The sequence below is a fragment of the Bufo gargarizans genome, chromosome 6, assembly GCF_014858855.1.
Source record: "Bufo gargarizans isolate SCDJY-AF-19 chromosome 6, ASM1485885v1, whole genome shotgun sequence".
Lineage (NCBI taxonomy): Eukaryota > Metazoa > Chordata > Amphibia > Anura > Bufonidae > Bufo > Bufo gargarizans.
This window is the reverse complement of record NC_058085.1, coordinates 64570032-64596492: the sequence shown is the minus strand read 5'-3', so window position 1 is coordinate 64596492 and position 26461 is coordinate 64570032. Positions and strand designations below refer to the sequence as shown.

At 42.4% G+C, this 26461-nt stretch overlaps 1 pseudogene; it reads right to left on the bottom strand.

Moving 5' to 3' along the window:
- Positions 1–17746: 17746 nt before the first annotated feature.
- On the bottom strand, positions 17747–18434 carry LOC122939916 (annotated as a pseudogene).
- Positions 18435–26461: the final 8027 nt, after the last annotated feature.

The following is a 26461-nucleotide window of genomic DNA, read 5'->3' as shown; positions in this document are numbered from 1 at the left end:
CTATCTACAGCCCCCTCTAAAATACAGTCCTGTGTAAGTAACATCACTCTCTATCTACAGCTCTCTATCTACAGTACATAACTTAATCTCCTCCCCACCCGCCTTCAACATACAGTCTCATGTAAATGATATATACCCCTCCCCAGCCGCCTCCATCATGCAATTCCATGTAAACTTCACCCCCTCAACATTAATTCCCATGTAAATAACATCACTCCCTCCCACAGCTGCCATCAACATACAGTCCCATGCAAATAACATCACCCCCTCCCTCAGCCCCCTCCGACATATAGTACCATGTAAATAACATCACTCCCTCCCACAGCCGGCTTCAACATACAGTCCCATGTAAATAACATCACCCTGCCCCATTCCCCTCAACATTTAGTCCCATGTAAATAATATCACCCCCTCCCCAGCTGCCTCCAAGAGGCAATCCCATGTAAACATCACCCCTTCATCATTCAGTCCCATGTAAGTAACATCACTGCCTTCTCCTGCCGCCTTAAACATACAGTCCCATGTAAATAACATCACCCTGCCCCAGCCCCCTCTGACATTTAATCCCATGTAAATAACATCACTCCCTTCAGCCCTAACATACAGTTCCAGTTAGATAAACACAACTGCCAGTATTGCTCTGCTTCTCCCTTCACTTTCCTCTCCTCATGAAGCCGGGGTCACCACAGCTTCTTCCCCCAGGACTCCTCTTCACTGATGTCCTCTCCCCCACTGGTCACATGATGGTGACATCATCGCAGGTCCTTCTCAACCACTGCCTGTTTTACTCATCACATGACCGGTTATGTCACCACAGGTCCTTCAGCTTTTCCAGTGCATTAGGTTCAATTGTATTGCCCTCCTGAGGACAGCAATACAGTTGTTCCTAGCTGGCAGGCAGTACATTTGGGGCCTGGGACAAAACATCAGGGGCCCAGGCCCCGAATGTTTTAACCTAGCAATGCCCCTGCGGACATAATTTTATAGACAATCATCTCGGCTATCTCATACATAAATTAGAATTGCAGCTATTTAGCCTGTGATTAGTTATACATATGCATTGTTACTGATTTGCTCCTGGTGGTGGAATAATCTTTTTCTTCTTGAATACTACAAATTACATCCTGTTCTCACATTTCCTTATAGCTCAGTGTGTTATTAGGTTGATACCCAAGTGAAAGGTTAATGGTTCGACTCCAGGAGCAGCCATAGAGATTTCCCAAGAACAGAGAAACCGCATCATCCAGCTCATCGATCTTGGCCAAGAAAATTGCCAAACAGCAAAATGTGAGGCCATGACAGTTGGAAGAATATGAAATGAAGTCCGTCCATCCATCCCAAAGCCAAGAGGTGTACGTCCAGGCAAAATATCAGAATCATTAAGTCGGCTCATCACAAGATCTATCAGTTCTGGCGCGACAAACACGGCAGTATGCTCCCTAATAGTGAGATCACAGATGTCCATACAAGCACTGTGCGACACGCATTACACAAGTCTGGAATGGTGGCCCGAAAAAAGGTGAAGAAGCCTCGACTTCAATATTGTCGCAAGAAATGTCAGCTCCAGTTTGCAAAAACGTAAGAATAGTGGACAGTAAAAGATTGGAAACGGGTGATTTGGAGCGTGAGACGAAAGTCAATGGACTGGGCTCTGATGGGTGCAAATGGGCCTGGAAGAAACAAGGGAAAAGGGGGCTAACAGATCGAGGAATTGAAGAAACCGTCAAGTTCGGCAAAGAAAGCTTGATGATATGGGGTCGTTTCACAGCCAAATGCGTTTGATACTTGACCCGGATTGATGGTGGTCTTGATTTTGAGCTACGTATATGTGAGTATTGTGACACAGTGAAGGGTCTGCTGTTAAATGGGAGGTATTTTGCCCCCCCCCCCCCCCAGCATGTACTGCTCATACTGATTGCAACAAAGTGAAGTCAAGCACTGGGGCCGGATCTCACATGCCGATCTGGACAACGCCAAAATGCCCATAAAAGCCAGCCAAGAGTATGTTTGCGACCTGTCTGGGAGGACAGGCTGACTATATCCAAGCGGCAGTTGGACTCTATACGCAGTTCCGATGCAATGTGTGAACACACACCAGGACTTGAACTCTGTATGCAATACCTGCGGCAAAGTGTGAACCGAACAACAGGAATTTAATTCTATATGCGGTATATGCTTCTCTGCGAGACGGCCAAACCGGATCTATACGTATATGGTGGACAAGCTTGCAGGTTATTTTGTTTATGTTCTGTTAACTTGTCAAGGGTGAATACCAGTTAAGAACTGTCTGTGTGCCTCTGTACGGAATCCGCTCACCCTGCCTACCAGAGCGAATCCCCACAGTATTCTACAAGACGAGTTACTTCATACTATGGGTATGAGAAGGACGACATAGGGTTCCAGCAGGACAACGACCTGAAGCATATGTCGAGATTGGCAAAAAAATGGTTCAATGACAATGAAGTTGAAGTGCTGGATTGACACAGTCCCCAGACCTCAACCCAATAGAACACTTGTGAGTAGAGTTGAAGAAAAAGCTGTATTCGTACCCAAGTGAGTCGACCAGTGTGCATCAACATTGCGAATGTGTAGAAAAAAACCTGGGAATAGATTTCGGTTGGAACATGCTTGAATCTAATTGAGAGCATACCCAGAAGGATTCAGGCAGTGTTGAAAGCCAAACGTGGATTTACAAAATACTAACAAAATAATAAAAATAAAAATTTAGAATCATAGGAGCAAATCAGTAACAATGCAGTTACATGACAAGAATCTGCAGAACTAATCAGATGCTAAATAGTTGCAATTCCATGTGGTTTTTGATCTCACCCATTTCAATCTACACCAAGAATGGACCTGTTTCTTTTTTCCACACCGCGGTTTTTAAAAGCAACAAGCCATGCAATATGCCCATGGAAGTCAATTTGAGGTGGATTGCATGCATTTTCTGCATGGATTTTCGGAGCAGAAGCCACACCTAAATCCATGTAGAAGAAACTCAGTGTGAACAGACCCTTTAAAATGCAAAGGGTGAGATCTGGGGCAAACCTGCATCGAAATCCATGACAGAACCTGAAAGTAACACATGCGGAATTTGGTGTGGATTGGGTGTGAAAATGCAGAGAAAACCACAGGAACATTTGTATAAACTACACTGCTGTGTGCATGTACCCTAAAACTGGCCAAACATATTAGATAACTGTCAGATATTTCTCCACCCCCCTCCTCATACACATTTGCACTTGGCCAAACTAGCATGTCTTCTCAATGGGGAGAGGAGGTTAAGCCATTGCCAGGCACCTAGTTCTGCATTATATCTCACTTGTGAATAAAAAGGTTTGAGAATGTTGAAATTCAATAGTCCAATCCTTCTCTCCCCAACATCTGCCATTTGGCATCTGGGGAGAGTAGGGACACTCAAATTGGTGAGTTTGGTTGACATTAATGTAATTTGTATGTTCAGCTCGTTGCCAGTTGTAACTCAGGACCGTTACAAGAAAACCAGCGCCATTTTACTGAGGATATTGGTGATATTGGTCAGCCAGTCAGGGGCAGAATTGAGGAAGGTCCTTTGCTGAGAACGTCATAGAACTGCATTCTGGGTTCAGCTTCTGACCTGCAAGGATGTCTTATGGGGCAGTGTCTGACAAAAAGCTATTACAGACGCAAGCAACTAATGTAGTGTGAAAGGGACACTATAGGGAGAGAATAGGGAGATATAATTGGGTAGATTTTTAGGGAATTTGATCAGGGAAAGCTTTGAGGACACTCAGTTGTGTGCTGGCAGGTAGTTTGGCATTACAAAACTCCCTTTGTACCAAATTTGTTTTTCTGCATATGAACAGACAATAAAAAAAAAAAAAAACCTCAGTGCATAGGCTTTATTGCCAGAAGCACCCCAATGGAATATTGCTGCAAATGTTGAGCAATTGTGCTTTTTTCTTCTTCTAAAAACCATTTCACTGCCTTACACCTGTGTTATTAAACACTTTGTATTATACTACTGCAAGATAACGGGAAATTACAGCAAGAGCAATACTGCAATAATGCAATTTTTATACTAATGGCGCTCTATTAAATGTGTTGATTATTGCTGCAAGATAACGGGTAGGTTTAGCAAAAGCGATATTGCAATCTCTTTGTATACCGATGATAGTAAACACATAGTTCAGACATTTTACTGCAAACATTGCTTTGTTATATCAGTTTTAGCGAATGCCTTACAGCATCAGACTGTGTAGTTCAAAGACATTTCACAGCAAAAACTGCATTGTTCAAAGACCTTTACACTGTTATATCTGTGACACAGAATGAGTAGTTTAGAGATTTTACCACAAACATTGCATTGTTATGTCCTTGATATAATTAAATGCATAGTTCAATGACAACTTACTGCAAAGATCGCATTGTTATATCCGTGTTAGAGGACATATTACTGCATCAGACTGTGTAGTTCAGACATTTTAATACAAAAATTGCATTGTTATACCAGGGATATTAAAGGCATAGTTCAAAGACATTTTACAGCAAAATTTGCATTATTACCAAAGTAAATTGTCAATATCAGTATGCAGCGTTAGTAGTTGAGGATTTTTTTTTAAATTGTTTAAAATTGTCTCCTTTTCTAAATGATTGTGGCCTTTCTCTGGGACAAACCCTGTTCCCTGATCCTATGGACTTCTGGGGAGGCAGAGTGGAACAGTGGCTGGGACGAGCCCAGTTTGCTCTGTCTGTACTGTCTTGTCCAGCCTCCAGTGTCTTCTTAGAGAGGGGTTTCAGCACAGCAGGTGGCATTGTGACACCCAAACGGACAAATTTGTCCTCTGCCACTGTACAAATCATCAATTTTGTGAATATGACAGAGACATGGATCTTTGAAAATTTTCACACATCCCTGGCTGAGGCCGATAAAGGGATCTGCCTTTGCTGATGGTGCCTCATCATGCCCTGCCGCAGCCTTCATGCTTACCATGATGCTCTGTACCATATAGCTGCTGCCACTATTGTGCCATTGCTGCTGTCTGCCTGTCTACCATCATGTGCCACGTGTTTGTACCATATGGCTGCTGCCACTGCCACTGCAGCTGCTGCTCTGTACAGCCTCTTCCATTAACCTTAAAGCCACTACCATTACCCCTACTGTCACTACTACTACTACTAGCCCTAAACAGCCGCACACACATCTGCTGCCTTATCTGTTCCATGCAGTGCTGCTACTGACGCCACTACTATTGCAGCCATATGCCACTATTACTCTACCTTTTCCACATCCACACTGTACTGCTGCTGTCCCTAATTAAAAGGGAAAATGTTTCCAGGCTCATTCAGAACACGCCACTGTTTATTCTGACAAAAACGGGTGTGTAGAAATGCAGCATGCATTTTGCTCCTGTTAACGCATACGTTTTGGATGCTTGTGCATAACAAGCCACTGTTTCTTATGAGGTTAACATCTGTACATGTACAGGGATCTGCCTCTCAAGGCAAAATTTTGGGACGTTTGCTCCAAACAATGTTTAAATATTATCTGCCCCGACAATTTTTGGAAGCTTTCTAATATGAAAAAGCAGTGCAGTTTGTTCATAAACATGCTGTTTGTTAACACCGTCAACCATGCGTTTACCTATAACTATGTATGTCTGTGTTACTCTGACATTATTTGCTATTGCTGTTTTTACTTTCAAGAGTTGAAAAAGGAGATAAGAAAGAACAAACAAAAAATTTTTAAATAGGAAAATACATTAAAAAAATCTGAGTCCTAGGAGACTTCACAGTGTCATATACCAATTTTCAGGACAATTGGAACAACTTTGATTAGTGTAAAAATCGATTTGTACACAAATCAAATTTGGAACAAAAATTTCTGAAATTCGGACATGAAATGAATTTCAAGAAGCTCGCTCATCTCAAATTAAAAGCCAACGAACTCTAGTCTTTGGAACAATGACAAATCCCCATGCTGAGTTATGGCAGGTGTGGCATTAGCTGTGTGTATTTTGGCTGACAGACATGTCTTCCTCTGCTCATGTAACAAGTAAACATTAATGGACAATTAATACTATGAACAAATAAAAGCTTCAAAAAGCCATGGTAATACATAAAATTATCTCTGTGACATTTTAGTTACTACTGACATTGCACAGTATCTACTTGTGTAATATCTACTGGAAGATTTAAAGTCATGGTTCACCATTGCATGACCTATCAGGATATATACGGTGGATATTGTGGGAAATTTAAAGGGGTTGTCTCACTTCTGCAAGTAGCATTTATCATGTAGAGAAAGTTAATACAAGGCACTTACTAATGTATTGTTATTATCCATATTGCCTCCTTTGCTAGCTGGATTCATTTTTCCATCACATTATACACTGCTTGTTTCCATGATTCCATAATGCAATCTATTAGCGGTGGTCGTGCTTGCACACTATAGGAAAAAGCGCTGTCCTCTCTGGTGGCCGGGACCGTGGGAGCGCACATAGGCCGGTGCTTTTTCCTATAGTGTGCGAGTAGGACCACCACTGATGGATTGCAGGGTGATTGTAACAATGGAACCGAGAAGTGTATAATGTGATGGAAAAATGAATCCAGCCAGCAAAGGAAACAATATGGATAATAACAATACATTAGTAAGTGCCTTGTATTATCTTCCTCTACATAATAAATACTATTTGCTGAAGTGAGACAGCCCCTTTAACATGAGGGGAATTTTTAACTCTTTCTACCCCAGAGTTTTTTTAGTTTTGCGTTCCCTGCCTTTCCAGAGCCATAACTTTTAAATTTTTCCGTTCACATAGCCATATGTGAACTTGTTTTTAGTGGGACAAGTTATAATTTCTAATGCCACCATTTAATATTGCATATGATCTAGTGGGAAGCAGGAAAAAAATTACATATGTGGTAGAATTGGAAAAAAAATCAATTGTCACACACTATAAATTTTTAAAGGGGGTGTCTAGTATTTAGATATTGATGACCTCAATACTTAGATATTGATGACCAATCCACAGAATAAGTAATCAATATCTGATCAGTGGGTTCGAATACCCTGCACCTTCACCAACCAGCTGAAAAGATGAAGTTTAGCTCAAAATGAGAAAAATGCAAAAAAAAAAGTCCTAAAGGTACACATAGCCTTTAAGTCTAATATTTCTGTCTTGAGATGTTCCTCCACTTCTACACCGCCCATTTACTGGACTAAGATTACAACAATTTTTGCAACCTTTTAAAAAGTTTCAATTGATAAATCTGGGGATGGGGGGGCGGAGCCTGACCGCAGAGTGAGATGGCTGCATAATTTAGCATATCCGCACAGACACAGTGATACTCCTTGTCAGAAGCATCCACAACTTGACCAAAATGGTCATAATCGGCAAAGAGAAGCCAAGGGACCCTGCCGCTTCACTGGATGCCGCCAAACAGCAAGTAGATATGGATGGAAAAATACTTGCATAAAGCAACGGCTCCTCAACCACAACGCACATCCAAGATGGCAGGGCTTCCCGTCTCAGATGTGGAGGGAGACTCCGAAACAGTTGCGGATAGCCTAAACCCACAAGCAAGTGATCTCGAGCCTATCAGCAAGGCATTTCTAAAGAAAACGATCCTGCCTGCCTTGAACCCTATGCTACAGGAACTTTCAGAGATTAAGAAAGAGATCCAGACAATAGGACATAGGGTAGACCAAGTAGAGAAAGTAGTCTCCGACTCCCTCAACTTCTGCAATATGGCAGGACATATGATAAGAGCCCAGGAGACACAGCTTAACAAAGCCTTCACCTTAATAGAATATATGGAGAATAGAAGTCGCCGCAAAACCATCTGAATCAAAGGACTGCCAAAGAAATATGCCAACGGTGCCTTGGAAGATGTGGCGCAGCAAATATTCACCTATCTTCTAGGCCCAGAAAGAGCTGCTAGGATCATTATAGAGCGTATACACAGGGCCTTGCGTCCAACTCCCAAAGAAGGAGAGCAAGTTAGAGGTGTTATATGCGGCTTACTTAGCTTTGTGAACACAGCACCCATTTTAAAAGCAAGCAGAGATAAACCTGACCTGCGTTACGAGGATTATCAGATCCATCTATACCAAGATATCTCCCCTACCACATTAACGAAAAGACGACTGCTTCAGAAATTGAGGGAACTCCAGATGCCCTACACATGGCTATACCCCTTCGGCATGGCGATACATAAAGATGGCTGTCGGATCATCATCCACACACCTGACGACCTCAAAGAAGCATGGGACCACCTGGGAATACCACCTATAGACATACTATCTTGGCTGCCGACTCCACCAGACGGCTCCTTGCCAGACCTACAAAACATGGAGCCGTGGACGGTGGTGTCGCGGGACCGACTCGCCAGGAAGAAAGGACCAACTCTTAAAGGCCACAGAGAAGTGCCCGCCTGAAGGTTTCTTGAACTCAAATGTCCTTAGGTTCTGAAATACCAGGACCATTAGTTTATTTGAGGAAATGCTCATAGGAAGTAGAAGGTTACAGGTCATTTGGGTATTTAGAGAAATACATGTCTCTGATTGTGATGCAGTTGCTAAATATAGATCTCCATGAGATAATATCATCCCCTTATACTATTTATCCCTTATGCTGCCTTCACTTTGTATGGGGGAAGACCTTCTACAGGAGACTCTCCAACTACATGTTTTAGATATGCTAAGGGTTAATATGTGGATCAAGCATATATACATGCTTACACTCTTATATTCACAGAGTAGGCATGATGTGTCTCGGCTCAAGATGTTCTCCTCCCTCCTCTTAGTTTTCTTCCTTTTTATCCTCCTTTATCCCATCCAACTTTGTTTCTACCCTTCTGTTTATCTTAGGTATATACTGCTTTGTGTAGTTTATGTCACGAGATGCCACACTGCAGAAATGCTTGCATAAGTGACATCTTATATTTGACCAGGTGGTGCAATATTCGCATGCACTCTTGTTATTGTTTGTGTTTTACCATTTACTATTTGCCTAATGCCTTGCCAGTGGAGTCTAGTAGTAGAGTAAATCACTCTCTTTATTACACAGAAAAAAGTAATTGGGCAGCACAGCGGTTTTCTGCGTAGATATGGAGTGCCTGAGGCTGAGGGGACGATCCACCTCCAAACAATGTATAAATGAAGAAATTCCACGGCACATCCAGGGAGTAAAATCAAAGCTTTATTCACCAGACCGCGACGTTTCGGTCCACTTGCTGGGACCTTTCTCAAGCAGTGACAATCTTTATTACACAGATAGATGGCGGATCTTATAGTCTGCAAAAGGGGCCTTGCTAGGTTAAAACATTCGGGGCCTGGGCCCCTGATGTTTTGTCCCAGGCCCCAAATGTACTGCCTGCCTGCTAGATACAACTTTATTGCCCTCCACAGGATGGCAATACAATTGAATCTAATGCTCTGCAAGAGCTGAAGGACTTGTGATGACATCACAGGTCATGTGATCAGTGCTAAATGCAGTAGCTGAAAAGGACCTGCGATGATGTCACCATCATGTGAGGTGATGTTATTTACTTGGGACTGAATATTGAGGGGGTGATGTTATTTACATGAGACTGTATGTTGAAGGGGCTGTAGATAGAAAGGGCTGTTATTTACATGGGACTGTATATTGGAGGGGGCTGGAGAGATGGTGTTATGGTATTTACATGGCACTCTATGGTGGAGAAGGGAAATAATGTTATTTACATGGGACTGTATGGTGGAGGGGCTGAGGAATTATAATTTTTGAGGACTGTAAACGGAGGAATATGACTACAGGGGGCACTGCAGGGGGCATTATAAATACTGGGAGGGTGAGCATTATAACAGTAGGGGGCATTATAAATACTGGGGGCACTGTGTGGGCATTTTAAATCCAGGAGACATTAGGCGTTCTTATTACTACTGGGGGCTCTATAGTAGGGACTTATAGATCCGCATTATTTCAACTAAGAGCACTGTGGGGCTCTTATTACTACTGAGGGGTCAGTAGATAGCTTTATTACCACTGAGGGAACAATAGGGGCATTGTAAGGGCATTATTAATACTGGAGGGCTCTTCAACTATTGGGGCACTCTTGGGGAGCATTATCACAGTTGGGGGCACTGTAGGGGGCAGTATTACTAATGAGGGTATTCTAGAAGGAAATTACTATTGGTGGGACTATAAGGAGCACTATTATTATGGGGGGCACTCATTTTTCTTCAGGATAGTATTTGGGGGTACAGAAAAATTAGGAAGCTAAGATGTCTGTGTGTCACACTCTGTAGAGACGAAACGAGGCGCGGCTGAGAGAAGTTGTCCGGACGGAATGGAGAAGATGATGACAGAGAAGATCTACATCATAGGAGACGTCACCTGGGAGGAACTGGATGTGAGAGGTATGTGCTGCTGTATAGCTATAGTGGGCTTAGGGGTCGGTTGGTTGACTTAGAGAATTGGGCCATATGCATTGGGGCCCGGATCTTTTGAGACCCTAGCAACGCCCCTGGTCTGCACATACAATGTCAGGGGGCTAAACGCACCTACAAAACAAAATCATTTAATGACGGTACTAAAAAGGCATAGGGTGTCCGTGCTGATGTTGCAGGAGACGCACTTCAAAACACATAAAATACCGAAAATACCTACATACTACTTCTCGTCTTGGTTTCACCATAGAAACGATGCCTCAGCTTCAAAGGGGGTGTCCATCACCTTTCACAGAGATGTCCCCTTTACTTACATATCAAAATAGCAAGATTCAGATGGTCACGCTCTTTTCTTAAACGGTAGAATAGGTAATGCGACATACACATTTGCAAATATCTATGCCCCAAATACTTCTCAGGTTTCTTGGATGCTGGGCAGGTTGGAGGACCTGCAGGCATTCGCAGAAGGGCCTATCATACTGGGGGGAGATATCAATTTGGTTCTTAATCCCTCATTGTATTCCTCCTCAAAGTCCTCAGCACAGTCCAGAAATAGCCTTAACAGACTAAGGAACCGTCTGCAAATGTTGGGCCTCTCGGATGCCTGGTGGACGTTGCACCCGACTGGGCTAGATTACACCTTCTTCTCAAACCCACATAAATCCCACCAAAGGCTAGATTACATTTTTATCCACAACAGTATTATTCTGGATCTTAAAAAAAGCAAATATCGGACCTTCTACCTTCTCAGACCATGCTCCAGTCTTAATACATTTGTCATACATAAGAAGGTCTGGATTTGGCGTCTTAATGAAACCCTACTAGAGATGATAAGAAGGAAGTTGAACATCTTACAAGCCAACTCCGGTTCTTTTTTTAGTCAAATACTACTCCTGATATTACTAAACCTATAATATGGGAAACACATAAATCATATATGAGATGCCTCTTAATAGCACTTAGTGCGAGGGTCAAAAAAAGAAGGGAAAAAGCAATCCTAGATCTCCTATCTCAGGGTAGGTCCCAGGAAAAGCCACATAAACGAACCCCCACACCCCTCGCTCACTGAACTGTCTAAACTGAGGGATCAAGTCAAATTGTTATTGAACACAAAACTAGCTAAAAATGTTTTGTATCTCCAATAAAAATTATACGCCCATGAGAATAAGGGAGGCAAATTAATGACTGCCTTAATTAAGAAGCGTAGGGAAAGATCCTTTATATCCTCCATAACCGACCAGACAGGTAATAAAGTAACCCGCACCTCCGAAATACTTACTCAAACAATATGAATACTTTAAGGTAATATGTTCATTATTCCTATCTGCCAACTCAAGTAGAAAATTATCTTGGTTTGAACAATAAATCCTACTTCACAACGGCAAAAAACTTAAATTAACGCATTTATATTCTCATCTTCTGTTTCGTGCATCAGAAGTTTCTTCCCCCCCCCCCCCTTTCTGAAGACATGGGAAAAACAACTGGGCATAACTCTCTCAGATGCAGATAAAAAGTTTACTTTAATGCACTCACATGGCTTCTCGACTTGTGTCAAGATACAAGAAAACCATTACAAACTTATATCTAGGTGGTATAAAATCCCTGATTTGTTATTTAAAATGGGATTATCAGATACAAAGTTATGCTGGAGATGTCATCTATCAGTAGGGACATTGAGTCACATCTGGTGGTCTTGCCTGGTGGTGAGCTCTTTCTGGAAAAAAATTCAAAAACACCTGACGGCACTTGGCCCGTTGGATTTTACTCTCACGGCAGGCTTGGTACTATTGGCCCAACCTTCACAACGATATTGCCCATCCAAAAGCCATCAGTTGTGTCGCATGGAGGAGCTGACTAGCTGGAAGACCAATAGACATGATTCCTTTGTGAAAGTGTGAGACCCCTGGTTAAGATACAGTGCCTTGCAAAATTATTCACCCCCTTGACTTTTTTCATGTTTTGGTGCCTCACAACCTGGAATTAACATGGACTGTTTGAGGATTTGCATCGTTTAATTTACAGAACATGCCCACAACTTTTAAGCTGTTTTTTTTTTTATTGTGAAGCAAACAACAAATAGGACAAAATAACATAAAAAGTCAATGTGCATAACTATTCACCCCCCCTAAAGTCAATACTTTGTAGAGCCGCCTTTTGCGGCAATCAGCTCCAACTCGCTTTGGATAAGTCTCTATGAGCTTGCCACATCTTACCACTGTGATTTTTGCCCATTCCTCCTTGCAAAACTGCTCCAGCTCCTTCAAGTTGGATGGTTTGCGCTTGTGAACATCAATCTTTAAGTCTGACCACAAATTTTCTTTTGGATTGAGATCTGGGCTTTGATTAGGCCATTCCAACAGATTTACATGTTTCCCCCCTTAAACCACTCAAGTGTTGCTTTAGCAGTGTGTTTGGGGTCATTGTCCTGCTGGAAGGTGAACCTCCGTCCTTGCCTCAAATCACGCACAGAGTGGTACAGGTTTTGCTCAAGAATATCCCTGTATTTAGCACCATCCATCTTTCCCACAACTTTGACCAGTTTCCCAGTCCCGGCTTCTGAAAAACATCCCCATAGCATGATGCTGCGACCACCATGTCTCACTGTGGGGATGGTGTTCTTTGGGTGATGTGTTGGGTTTGCGCCAGATATAGCACATTTTCTTTGATGGTCAAAAGGTTTAATTTTAGTCTCATCAGACCAGAGCACCTTCCTACATACATTTTGGGAGTCTGCCTCATGCCTTTTCACAATCTAACAACGTACCTTTTTGTTTTTAGCTGAAAGTAATGGCTTTCTTCTGGCCACACTGCCATAAAGCCCAACTCTAAGGAGCATACGGCTTATTGTCGTCCTATGTACAGATACTCCAGTCTCTGCTGTGGAACTCTGCAGCTCCTCCAGGGTTAGCTTTGGTCTCTGTGCTGCCTCTCTGATTAATGCCCTCCTTGCTCGGTCCATGAGTTTTGGTGGGCGTCCGTCTCTTGGCAGGTTTGCTGTTGTGCCATGCTCTTTCCATTTGGTTATGATAGATTTGATGGTGCTCCTGGGGATCATCAAAGATTTGGATATTTTTTTATAATCTAACCCCGACCTGTACTTCTCAACAACATTGTCCCTTACTTATTTGGAGAGTTCCTTGGTCTTCATGGCAGTGTTTGGTTAGTGATGCCTCTTGCTTAGGTGTTGCAGCCTTTGGGGCCTTTCAAAAAAGGTGTCTATATGTAATGACAGATCATGTGACATTTAGATTGCTCACAGGTGACATCATTTCACTAATTATGTGACTTCTGGTGGTAATTGGTTGCACCAGAGCTTTTTATGGGCTTCCTAACGAAGAGGGTGAATACATACGCACATGGAATTTTCTGTTTTCTATTTCTAAACAATAGTTTTATTTATATATTTTTCTCATTTCACTTCACCAACTTAGACTGTTGTGTTCTGAGATCTATCACATACAATTCAGATTAACAAAACATTGAACTTAAGGCTGTAATGTAGCAAAACACAAAAAAAAGTCAGTCATTGTTTGCTCTATTATTTGCCCCACTTTATTTCTAAACCAATTACAGATTTGAGTTCTAGCTTTTGCTCTACTACAACCGATAAAAAGTAAAAAAGGTAAAAGTAAAATAATTGTATTTTATTCTCTTTCCTGACTGGACTACTGATATGGCAGAAGCAGACTAATTTTATTAATTTTATTTTGGTATCCACTTGATGCTATACCAAAAAATATAAACAAAAAAATACTTGTGGCATATCTGATATTGTAACTGTACAAGGAATCCATAAGTTTTAGCCCCAAGACCTGGTATAGACATTGATTGGAAATTGTTAGTGTTCTCTCTCATTTGTATTGTTTTACAATTGTATAATCAATGCATATGATGACATCAAAGCATACAATTGTCTGTTACTATTATGAAAATCTAATAAAAACAGATTTGATATAAAAACAGATTTGAAAAATATATATAAATCTGGCTTAAATCAGCTTGATAGCCTAATCATGCTGACTTTTCAAAAAGGGACAGAGTGGTGTAAGAATTCAAATTGTCACATATTGGCTCAAATACACCCAAACATCCTATTTTGTGACTTTTTGAAGCCAGAATTCTGTATTGCAGGACTTGATACATTTCATATTTTGACGGTTGTGGTGCACTATTTGTGGTGTTCTGTTCTCTTTGGTGAATTTGTAGATATCAGTCTTAGGATTAGGAATAGCTGTGATGGTGTAGGGCTCTATTTCCCATTTACTATCCAGCTTACTAGTTTGATTATTTTTCAGCCACACATGGTTACCAATTTTTAAGCGTTCTGCTTTTGCAGACTGATCATAGTCGTCTTTCTGTTGCTTTTGGAGTGCATTCGCCATGTGAATTTGGAAAATCTCTTGGGCATCAGCTAGGCATTTTTGATATTCATTCACCCAATCTGTTTGTGGTAAAGGATTAATGGAATCTGGAACTTGTACATCCAAGGTAAGATCTGTGGGTAAACTGCCTTGACGGCCAAACATAAGGTAATATGCGGTGTATCCAGTAGAACAATGGTTGGTGTTGTTCTAAAGAGTTGAGGTAGTAGAGTTGGCCAATCAGTTCTTATAGCAGGTGGTACAGCTCTTAACATTTCAATCAAGGTTTGGTTCATTTTCTCACAACGTCCGTTACCTTGAGGATGGTAAGCTGTTGTTCTCATCTTCTGACAATTGTGAAGTGAACATAGTTCACAGAAAAGTTGGGATTCAAAGGCAGATCATATCCTTGATCTGTGAGAATCTTTTCAGGGCATCCATAGTGCAACTGAAAATTCTTCCAGAAAAACGTTTGCAGCGTTTTGCTACTACGAATTTGGTGCAGTGATCAATTATTGTCTTGGCGTAGGTATATCCTGAACGACTTGGTTCTAGCTTTAGATGATCAATGGCCACTATTTATAGATGTGTTCGGCTTACAATGGGATGTAATGGTGCTCTTTGGTCATGTATCTTACTTCTTCCAATTTTTTATATTTACAAATGGTCAATGAGACCAGTAATTGTCTCTAGGTTGACACATGTGATTGTAATCTAATCTAAAACATAACGTTTATTATTAGTATATATAAAAAAAACACTACACTGGACTCACACTTAAAAGTCTCAGTTATATCTGCAGCCGTTTTTTTTATATAATAGCGCCATGGGGTAGGCTGGAGGTTCTAATATCTACCCTGCTTCCCTACTGTGCTGTGCTGCTTTCTATTTAGCAGCCACTGCAGTTTGTTTCTAGTGCCAGCACTGTTACTCCACAGTGCAGGGTCACGCACGGTAGCCAGTGAACACTCACTAAGCAACGCCTCCCTATCTAACTAGCGTTTGCTCTTAATCATGGCTTGTAAGACGCAGGCATAAACGGTCTAAAAACATGCTCTATAGCACTCTGCCCTCCGACATGTTTCGCCAAATGCTTGGCGTCTTCAGGGGTTTGGGCAGTCTGCTGATGAGGGATATGGGCCATGAGCCATAAGTGTAAATAGAGGAATAAGCCGGCCAATGGCTGGACCGGGCCCTGCCCCCCCCCTTTAAAAACCGATAAACACTTACCGTGCCAGTAGTGGAGTCTGTAGATGGTATATTGTCTAGTAGGCACAACCATCACCTGCAATGAAATAATGTCAACAATGTTAAAAAACTACACTATACATACAGGAACTTGTAGTCTACACATGCTAGCATGATGTTCATCTCACATCAAATGTGAGTAAAAAAAAGACAATAGGTAGAAATAATAATATAAGGAACAGGCTATTGAGTGTGACACTGGATACAATATGGAGTGACAGTCAATTTTGAGTTTCACAATAGGCCATATATATTTTTTTTTTAAAGGCAGTTATAGTATTCCCCCAGAGGAAGGAAAGAGGAAAAAGCTGTGGGAGGAGTATAAGAAATGGTTAATAAAACCTGTCACCGTATAGAAGATTTAATGACAATACACTTCCAGCTCCATGACAAGTACTCTAGAACGTATAACCTAAACACCAAGCCTAGAAGTCTAAGTATGGAGGGACAAATACTCACTAGTGATGCCAGGAAAACTCTAAGTGATGTGACATGCGCAGGAGAAAGACGGACCCAATGCGATTACTGCGCAGGCGCATAGAAGACGCGATTGCTCAGAGTCTAAGTCCTGTGACATGCGCAGAAGGGATCTCCAGAATGCGGACATATACCAAAGTCCCGGCGCCTGCGCAATTAAACAATAGGTACGGAGGTGTTCATTGGTGGAGTTGGTAGGCGGAAACGCAATAGATATACAAGCTGTTCTCCGATTGGTCAATTAGTAACAAACTTACAAAATGTAACCACAGTGGTTACAGAGATCGTGACGTTATTGAAGGAAGGTCTTAAAAGCTCCGGTCACGTCCCCCCTCAGCAGATTGCCCAAACCCCTGAAGACGCCAAGCATTTAGCGAAACATGTCGGGGGGCAGAGTGCTATAGAGCATGTTTTTAGACAGTTTATGCCTGCGTCTTACAAGCCATGATTAAGAGCAAACGCTAGTTAGATAGGGAGGCGTTGCTTAGTGAGTGTTCACCGGCTACCGTGCGTGACCCTGCACTGTGGAGTAACAGTGCTGGCACTAGAAACAAACTGCAGTGGCTGCTAAATAGAAAGCAGCACAGCACAGTAGGGAAGATATTAGAACCTCCAGCCTACCCCATGGCGCTATTATATTAAAAAACGTCTCACGACCCATACTGCAGACATAACTGAGATTTTTAAGTGTGAGTCCAGTGTAGTGTTTTTTTATATATACTAATAATAAACGTTATGTTTTAGATTAGATTACAATCACACGTGTCAACCTAGAGACAATTACTGGTCTCATTGACCATTTGTAAATATAAAAAATTAATACCGTGTCTCAACACGTTGTGAAGGGTCAGCTCGAAACTAATATTACTTCTTCCAATGGCACAAGTAGAACATTCATCAATTTTCAATATCTTCTCTCATTCCAACCCAATAAAATTTTCAGCGCATGGTAGCTTCTGTTTTTAGTACACCAAAGTGTTCTGACCTATCATGGTACATTTCAATAACGATTCAGTGTGCCAAAGTACCATCATTTCACATTTTACGAGGCTTAAAGCATAGATGTTGCAGAACATCCTCTCTTTCACAAGGTCCATGCAAAAAAACTAAAAAATCTGACAAAATGAAAAAAATTAAAAACAAAAAAAATGCAAAAATATCCAGTATGAAAGTTCAAAACGAACAAGTGTTCTGAGCATATTCTTCTTGAAATTGAAATTAACTTATATTCCCAGTTTAACTGGTCACACCCTTATTCAGGCATGTATGGGCAAAGGTGATCAACAGTGGTGCCACCTGCCCAATGGGTGAGCTGTTCCTGTGGCAGGTAGAGGCAGATGCTGCATAACTTCAGGATTGTGGCTTTGCTTTTAGGAGTCTGCAAATGCTGTCAATCTATGAAGAGGAACACTGACTGGTTAGGATTGTTCAGAACAACTCCAGTCTTGTCATTGCGACTAATAACATGCAGAAGATGTTTTTCATTATCATCGTGATGAAATTCAAACTTGGCCAACACAGGTCTGTAGGGCTCCTATGATCCTTTCCATCTCTAAAACAGAAGACAAACAATCTTCTCTATGTCATTTCGAGGCCAAAGAATAAAGTCCATCTCCTGAGTACACCTAATAACATCCCTGAGCATTGACTGATCGCGAAAAGCATGAAGCTGTACTATATCCTTCGGCAGAAGCTCGATGGAACTCTGCAAGGAAAAGCTGAAATCCCGCACACCTTTCAGAATATTTTCTTCATAATTATTAGTCATAACTGGTATAACATCAGCCACTTCAAAGAGAGCAGGCTTCTTTTTCTTGTCTTTGAACACAAATGCGATGTACATCTTGAAATCAAACTGGTCAGCTAGAGACTCTCTCCTTCCTTAGCTGAGAGTGCAGTCTGTTCAGGGCCTGCTTTTTCCGAGAGTTGGGGTCCCCCATTTTTTTATTTATTTTTTGTAATACCGCCAGTGCCAAGGCCTATGAAACTTCTTAACTGATCTCCAATTTCGGTTTATTTTCTTTTTGCGCACATAAGACACCAAGTCAACAGAAACACGCCATGCCACCTCCTTTCAATGACTCAGTTGGGTCAATGCAACCTAAACCACTGCTTGGACAGGCCTGTCATGCTACCAGGGTCAAGAAACAGGGCGCCTGTGCAACCACGACAGAAGGCAAGTTATCTCCAGATGGAACTAAAAGAGGCACCATATGCATGTAGAGAACCGAGAACTGAACTGTTAAAATGCTAGGGGCCCGATGATGACAAAATAAAAAATTTATAAAGATGTCTCCTACTATCAGCCTACACCATAAAATCAAAAGCCATCCTGCACAGGCCTGCTGGTTAGGCCTCTCTGCTGACAAAAAGGAAAACTAGGATTGCTCAACCAGCCCCAAGACTGGAGAAGAGATGACGTCACTAAACCTCTAGCTGCCCCGTGCAAAACCAGCGCGAGACAACGATTACTTATCCGTCTGACAGGTGGGGGTGGGTTGTTCACAGCACAGGTTGAGTCGGCCCAAAATACTGGGCTGAAGGGCAGAGAGGAAGTCCATGTGGAAGGTCAGCCGACACCCCCTAGGGAGGAACACCATGATGCCAGAGCATCATGATTGGCTGTGATGCTGACTGCAAGACATTATGAACACCCTGCTGGCCAGGGTCCCACCCAGGGTCACGTGATCCTCTGTCTCCATCTTCCTTGCTTTTTTTCCCTAATCAAATTACTACAACTTCAGCTTCGTTTGGAAATATAATTTTTCGGAAAATCGTAACAAATTCAATTAGTTTAGAATCAAATCGCCCTTTTCTAGTCACAGTATAGCTCATGCCAAACAAAAGACATTGCTGAAAGCAGACAACCTCAGTTAATTCAATAAACACCTAACCCTGTTAATTACCCTATTACAGTCCTGATGAAAAGTTTAAGACCACTTAAAAAATTGCAAAAAATCATATTTTACATTGTTGGATCTTAACAAGGTTCCAAGTAGAGCTTCAACATGCAACAAGAAGAAATGAGAGTGAGACAAAACATTTTTTGAGCATTCAATTAATTGAAAATAACTATTAAACTGAAACAGGCTTTTTTTCAGCTGATCCAAATTTTAGGATCACATGCCTTTAAAAGGCCAAATCTGTGCAAAGATGTGGATTCATTGTCATTTTCTGTCAGGTAGTCACATGTTGTGATGGCAAAGGCAAAAAAAACACTCCCTTTTTGAACGTGGTCGGGTTGTTGAACTGCATAAGCAGGGTCTCTCACAGCGCGCCATCACTGCTGAGGTGGGACGCAGTAAGACAGTCATTTGGAATTTCTTAAATGATCCTGAGGGTTATGGAACAAAAAAGTCAAGTGAAAGACCCAAAAAGATTTCATCAGCACTGAGCCGAGGATCCAATTGGCTGTCCGTCAAGAAACTGGACGATCCTTGACCCAAATGAAGGCCCTTACTGGTGCTGACTGCAGCCCCATAACCATCAGACGGCATCTGAGACTGAAGGGCTTCAAAAACAAAAAAAATCCACAGAACGCCACAGAACTGTTCGTTTGGACTTTGCAAGAGAGCACCAAACATGGGACATTCAAAGGTGGAAGAAAGTTTTATTCTCTGATGACTTTTGATCAGCTGAAAAACAGCCTGTTTCAGTTTATTATTATTTTTTCATTAAATTGAATGCTCAAAAAATGTTTTGTCTCACTCCCATTTCTTCGTGTTGCATGTTGAAACTCTACTTGGAACCTTGTTAAGATCCAGCCATGCTAAATAGGATTTTTTTTGCCATTTTTCAAGTGGTCTTAAACTTTTGATCAGGACTGTATACAGCATTTGAAACTGGATCTTGGAGCCACTAAACTTTATGTTTATAATTGCTGTAATTTTTTTGCTGCCCACAACAGCCTAAATAACCAGAAGGATTCTGATTGTTTAGTTGGTCTGTGAGGGAAGTAAAAAAAAAAAAAAAATTAAAGGGGTTGCCTCACGATTAACTTAAAAAACAAAAAATGAAAATAAGACATCATATAGTATCTGACAATCTCTTTCAAACCTAGAACCTATACAAACCAAACCTAGAAAAAGCCCTCTACCTCACATGGATCTAGAGATCTCCCCATTTTATTGCTCCAATTGCTCTGCTAGATCTATTTCAAGATGGCAGATCAGGGGATGTGTCCTTCTCAGGGGTCATGTCCTTTCTTAGGAGGTATGTCCCTTCTCAGGGAGCATGTCCTTAATGCTCTTTCACTGTAAATGTCACAGCTTCTAACTGTAGATATGGCTGGTGGTAGTTGAGGAATGGAACTGAGCATGTATGACCACCTCAGCTAGGTGGACATAGAAATAAGGAAAAATAAATAAATAACAGAAGGTGTCGCTATACAGATAGATTTATTTTTATTGAATAACTCAGTGGCTAAACAAATTTTTTCATTACATGCAATTACAAAAGTATTCAGATCCAGGTGCTGGTTTGAAAACTGTAGCATAGCATATTTCAGTGGGACCACCCATTTATGTGTTATCACTCACTATTTTACCATCTATGGCAAATTAAATGAATACTTCCCTATTAATCTACTTTGATATAGCTTGAAAATGAAATAAAAAAGACATCATATATAAAAGGATGTTAAAAATATATCTTGGACATTTATGCCACAATGGGGCTTGGAACTAGTGACTCTCCCCGTGTTATTTCCTTTGGACATGATACATGTAAATTATTAGTTCCCAGACTTAATTTATCCACACTGAATCTGATTTGCCAAGTAGATGCTAATTTATGGACATCTTTCATTACAGATCTTAGTGTCATCTGCAAAAATAGAAACAATTCTATTAATGCCATAAATTATTGCCACCGAGTGTGAATTGAGTCTTCATTTGTGCCAGAATGTATGGAGAATGCTGCTGTGTCAAATATATGACGTGTATACGCCACAATTTTTGTTTCATTTCTGACATTCTAGACAACTATTTGCATAGTCCTATTTTGCTACTTGCTTTGACGTAGTTTTAATTTTTGGTTGGCAGAAGTTCTGGACAGAAACTACACCAGCCCCAACATAGAATTAAATACCGCTTTTTATACCGATAGTTTATAGAATTAGTCTAGAGCCTGATAAACGACAATTACCTTAATTTGCCAATGTTCTCACTCCCTCTCTAGTTTGTCTGGATCTTCTGTAATCCCTTCTATGGGCTGCAGTGGCGTTTCTAGCTTTCAAATTTGGGGAGGGGGGGGGGCACACTGGGGGCCAGGACAAAAGTAGGGGGGGCAGCTATAACAATGATACATTTACACAAGTATGCTTAGAAATGCTGCGATACTTTACCCAATACTTAAAACCGCAACAGGGAAGAAAAGTCCTGCTGTCTGTGGTTTAAAAAATAAATTAAAAAAATCACTCAGATTTCAACATGTCCTAGCTGCCTGTGAATGACACTTTTATAGGAAGGGGGATCTGTGGATGACACTGCTATGGGGAAGGGGATCTGTGAATGACACTGCTATGGGGGGGGGGATCTGTGGATGACACATACCGTATATAGCATCTTATGCTATATGTGTCATCCACAGACCCACCCCATGACAGTATCATCCCCATTTCTCCCTCCATAACAGTGTCTTCCACAGATCCCCCTCTCTATAACAGTGTCATCCACAGATCTCCCTCCCCGCCACTCACAGGAATGTACATTTGACATTTCTAAAATGTAATCCATATCCTGCAGTAACTTTAACTTTAAATCCAGATTCAGCGGCCGCTCATCTCTACTAGTACATTAACCTTACACCACTCGGCTAGCTTCGGAAACAGGGCCAGGCTACAGCCTACAGGTACTGCCTGTTAGTTGTTACCGAGCGAGTGCTGATTTCTGCAGGTCAGAGGATACGGATTACAGTTTAGAAGAAATGTACACTCCTGGGAGCGGTCCAGTGGCGGATCCAGAGCCTGGTCTCGGGAGGGGCACTTACAGATTATTTTCTGTCCGCCGCCACAGAACAATGGTGCTTATAGAACAGACTACACAGTGTAGCGGTATACTGTACATTGTGTGGCACAGTGTAGCGATATACTGTACATTGTGTGGCATAGTGTATGCTATATGTGCATAACATAAACATATTTCACATGAAAACTTACAATTACTTGGCTTGGCCCTTGGGGATCTCGGACACCACTTCACCACATTGGCCGGGGGCTCGGTGGAGCTGATGTTCTGTTTCATCCTAATGAGAAATATTTCATAATAAGGATTTGGAGAAGGGGCAGAGGGGTCACAGAGCAGGGAGCGGCTGGTGCTGCTACTAGGGGGTCATACCATGGGGGAGTAATAAAGACCACCATAATGCCCCCCCAGTAGAAATAATTCTCCTTATAATGTGACAGTGCAAAAAATACCCCCTTGTAATGCCCCAAGTTGAGCTAATGTCCCCCATAATGTGCCCGTATACAATACCCCTATATAGTGCCCCCAGTAAATGCCCCCATAGTGCTCCTCTCCCCCCTTCCTCCTAGTGCCCTCCATAATGTACCAGTATAAAATGCCCCATGTATACTGCCCCAGTAGATGCCCTCAGTGTCCCCCATAATTTGCAAGTATAAAATACCCCTTCTTAGTGTCCCCCGTAGATTACTCCATAGTACTCCTCTCCCCCCTTCCCCATAGTACCCACCATAATGTGTCCCAGTATAAAATGCTACTGTACAGAGCCCCCCATATAAAATACCCCTTCTTTGTGGCCTCAGTAGATGCCCCTATAGTGCCCACCAATAATGTGCCAGTAACAAGAGCCCCCCATCAAGTGCCAGTAATAGAAGCCCCCCATTACGTGCCAGTAACAAGAGCCCCCATCACGTGCCAGTAACAAGAGCCCCCATCACGTGCCAGTAACAACAGCCCCCATCACGTGCCAGTAACAACAGCCCCCATCACGTGCCAGTAACAACAACCGCCATCACGTGCCAGTAACAACAGTTCCCCATCACGTGCCAGTAATAAGCCCCCATCACGTGCCACTAATAAGCCCCCATCACGTGCCACTAATAAGCCCCCATCACGTGCCAGTAATAAGCCGCCCCCAATGTGCCAGTAATAAGCCGCCCCCAATGTGCCAGTAATAAGCCGCCCCCAATGTGCCAGTAATAATCCGCCCCCCAATGTGCCAGTAATAATCCACCCCCCATGTGCCAGTAATAAGCCGCCCCCCAATGTGCCAGTAATAAGCCGCCCCCCCAATGTGCCAGTAATAAGCCGCCCCCCCAATGTGCCAGTAATAAGCCCCCCAATGTGCCAGTAATAAGCCCCCCAATGTGCCAGTAATAAGCCTCCACCCCCCAATGTGCCAGTAATAAGCCGCACCCCCAATTTGCCAGTAACACGGTTGTAAAAAAAACCAAAAACTCATATTTACCTTCATGTCAGCGATGCGATGCAGGCCTCTTCCGGCCTGTGTCCCGCGCTGTATGGCTCAGACGGCACGATGAAGTCATCGCGTCGCCTGCACCGGCCAGCGGCCTCTGATAGGCTGCAGGCACTAGGCCGGCAGCCTATCAGAGGAAGGGGAAGGGACACGCCTCTCCCTCCCCTGCAGCGCTGCAGCTCAGGCCGGCAGATGACTATGGAGATGCGAGCAATAGAAGCGCTCATCTCCCTGTGCTGTGCCCGACTGCGGCGGCTCACTTGTGGGGGGCATTTTAGTTGGGGGGGCACAGCATGATGTAGGGGGCCGTGGGCCCCTCTGGCCCCCCCCCTGGCGACGCCACTGATGGGCTGATACATATAAATAACTCTGGAGCTTTAATAACTCTGCAAAATGGCTGCTGAGGTGCAGCTTTTCCCACAAACCTCACACTCTCCTCCTTCTTCTCTTCTCCCAGAGAGCAGGGCGGAGTCAGCCCTGGGAGGCTTGTTAGAACCTCCCCCTTCCTGTCAACTTTGTGGGAACTCAGGCACAAGCACATTTTCATGAAACATAATCACAGTAGTAAGCAGAGTGTTTCAGGATACTACACCCCCCCCCTCCCCCACTTTAATGTAAGCCGTCCTCGGCGCACTCTTGCCACGATGATGCGTCACCTTAAAAAATATTAAAAGATCATGCATGCATATATACAGTACCATTACCCCATTCTTGTGTTCTCTCCTCTTTGGCTATAAGAGAATTAGGTTAGGCATATACTGTACATCAGGAGCATCACAATATAGCATGGGTGACAAGGGTCGTCGTTTTTCTTGTAACTGCATGGGGCCTTCTCCTGCCGGCTCCACACTGTGCTGTGACCTGAGTATAGAGTGAGGACATCAGCGCTCTGTGACCTCATGCTGTGCGGAGTTGGGTCACAGCACATCGCAGGAGGAAGACCAGGAAGAGTGTGGATGTCAGGAGTGGTGGACAGAGCAGGAGAGGTAAGTTGATATTTTTTTGTCTGCACTGTGGTCTGATCTGAGGTCTGAATGGGGGATCTTATCCACATTGGGGGTCTGATCTGAAATCTTAAAGGGGGTGATATGCACATTGGGGCTCTTATCTGAGGTCTGATTGGGGTCTTATTAACATTGAGGGTCTGATCTGAGGTCTGATTAACATTAGGGGTCTGACTGAGGCTCTGAGCGGAGGTCTGATGAAAAATATATATATATATATGTTTTATTTCTGTCCTCTAAAACCCACACGTGTCTTATAGGGCAAAAAATACTGTATCTTTTTTTTCCCTCTAATCTTCTGATCCTATTTCCTGAACATATTTATGGGGGCAGCCATCTTGCCTGAGCTGTTCTTAACAGCATTTACAAAGCATTTAAGGAATTACTTGCTATAGACACAATGAACAGGAGGGGACCTCATTGACTTCAATGGGAGAGTGTTCTAGGCATGCTCTGTGACCTGTGCAAAAGTTATTGTACAAGCAAGTAGAAAATAAGCTGAGATATCGCTTATTGTGAATGGTGGATCCTGTGTTACCTATAGACAAAGGTGCAATCTGTCATTGTAAACCTACCTGTAATGATAAGCAGATAACTACAGTAACGTGATCTGTACAGGATTGTAGGGGTTTTGTTTAAATAATAAATATTGACATGGAAAATTAAAAATATCACCAAAAATTCTTTAAAAATGTGTTTAAAAATTTGATTTAAACAAAATGTAATTTTCTAATGACATATTTCCTTTCCTGGCCGCCCATTGAATATAAACGTCCTGGGCAGTCGGGTTTATCTCTGATCTGACATTTCTGAACGTCTTTTCAGAGATGGCAGCTGCACGCTAATTGTGCAGCTGCCGAGCTGGGGGCCCACTGTCAGTGACAGCAGGGCACCCCAGAGAGAAGACAAGGGCTGTTTCTGGGTGTCCCTGCCTTCTAGATCGCTGTATACACAGCGCTGAATGAGCGCTGTGTATACAGCAAGGAAGCGCTATGCTTATTCCTGCCCTGACCCGGTAGTCATGTGACCGCCAGGGTCGGGGGAGTGCAGGAGCTGCCAGGTCTTCCATAGACCACAATCAGCCCTGCACTGAGGCTGTACAGTGCTGTATAATGCTGTACAACCTCTCTGGAGGGGGTATTTCTCCCGTAACTGGTGTTACTAAGTCAGCCCCAGTTACAGGAGAAATCAATAGTTAAAATAAAAATGAAGGTAAATGTACCCCAGAGGTCTTGTATGACCTTATGGGGGACACAAAGTGTAAAACAAAAAACATTTAAAAAAAAATCCCCCCAAATCCGTCATTTAAAAAATGTTAAAAGTAGAAGAAAAAAAAAAAAAAAGACACGTTTGGTATCACCGCGTCCACAATGACCGGGTCTATAATAATATCAGATGATCTACCCCATCAGGTGAATGCCGTAAAAAATAAATAAACATTGCGCCAAAACTGATATTTTAGTTAGCTCACCTCTACAAAAATATCATATGATCTACCCCATCAAGTGAACTGGGTAAAAAAAAAA